The sequence below is a fragment of the Rattus norvegicus genome, chromosome 10 (genome assembly GCF_036323735.1).
Source record: "Rattus norvegicus strain BN/NHsdMcwi chromosome 10, GRCr8, whole genome shotgun sequence".
Taxonomy (NCBI): domain Eukaryota; kingdom Metazoa; phylum Chordata; class Mammalia; order Rodentia; family Muridae; genus Rattus; species Rattus norvegicus.
Window position 1 is genome coordinate 63,046,116 of NC_086028.1, and position 1,392 is coordinate 63,047,507.

At 49.8% G+C, this 1,392-nt stretch overlaps 1 non-coding gene across 1 annotated transcript; it reads right to left on the bottom strand.

Annotated features, from left to right (window-relative positions):
* Window positions 1-571: 571 nt before the first annotated feature.
* LOC120095450 (small nucleolar RNA SNORA17) lies at window positions 572-703 on the bottom strand. Its single transcript, XR_005490922.1, has one exon. It is a non-coding gene; the product is annotated as a small nucleolar RNA SNORA17 (small nucleolar RNA).
* Window positions 704-1,392: the final 689 nt, after the last annotated feature.

A 1,392-nucleotide genomic window follows, 5' to 3' on the forward strand; every position in this document is an offset into this window, starting at 1 on the left:
TATATCCTGGAGTAGCATCCCTGAATCAGAGATGTCTGCCTGGTTTTTGGAAGTAACAGATCCCTGCTGCTGTAGTACCACTGACCCAGATATGGCCCTGGTGGCAGCATAGGCCAGGGCCCTACCATGGTCCCAGGTGGCATCACTGGCTTCTCACATCAGTCTGTTCTTCACTGTCCTTGAGTCTGCAGCTCTGCCTCTCAGTACCCACATTCTTCTGTTTCTCGTACATTTCTCCACCACTTACTTGTTCCTCTTAGTGGTACCTGGGGTCTCGGAGTGTCTGGGGTTGTCTTAGGAGTGCTATCAGGAATGCTATTCTCTGCTCCTGCATGATGGCACTGGGTAGGGGTCATCTCAGGAACGGTCTGCACCCCAGGGCCTGTAAAGCACTGGACTGGTAGTCATTTCAGGTTCCCTATCTGGGCCCCAAGGCAAGGTTCATCTGTCTTGGGCTCACTCCCACCCAGGGCTGGTGGTCCCAGGCATGGGTTCTTCTAATCTCCAGCTTGCTGCTCACCCTGGGAGCCCATCTGGGCCTGTGTAGCACCAGGCTCTAATTTTTTCAGGGGATGCTAGGCTACTAATCATTCAGATGTTCATAGGACAGAACACTGGGCTGAGACATAGCCTCTCTCCTCTCTGTCACCTACTCATCCACGTGTGACACAGCAGGCATACCTGCAACCCCTCTAGAGGCAGGAAGACCCACTTTTAATTCGGATCTTTAGAGGTGGGAAGATCCACCTTAAATCTGGTGGCACACCTTCTGGTGGCAGCCCAAGTAAACAAAATGCAAGGAGGAAGCTTGCTCTCTCTGCCTGCTTGCTCTCCTTCTCACTGGCAAGTCCATTCCTTCACTGGCATTAGAGCCTACTTCTTTGGGATTCTGACATATATTGAAGATCAGCCAAGACATCCAGCCTCACAGAATGAACAACTACTGGATTCTTAGACCTTCTGTCGATAGACAACCATGGTTGGACTAGCTGGACCACAGCCTGAAAAAACATTCCAATAAACACACATTCATATATTCAGACTTGTAAGTTCTGTCCCTCTAGAGAACCCGACTTCATAGCCTTCTTCACCGCCGGGCCTGTTTGTCTTCTCCATCAGCCTTTCCTCTCTCTGAAGACAAAGCCCCCCATCTAAGTGTTCTCTGTGGTTAACCCAGTGCCGAGGCACTGCTGCATGTATAGCCCGGTGTTAGAAATACTGACTGAAGGAGTAAATGAGTGAGCGAAATGTTGCCGCTCACTCACTATTCCAGTAAAGAATAGCTTGGGGTGGAAATAGTCGTTACTAGCTGTAATATCCTGATGGCTGGTGTTGGGTTTATTTTAATTACTCACTTTTTCCTTGGGGGATTGAAGTCAGGGCCGGGTATAC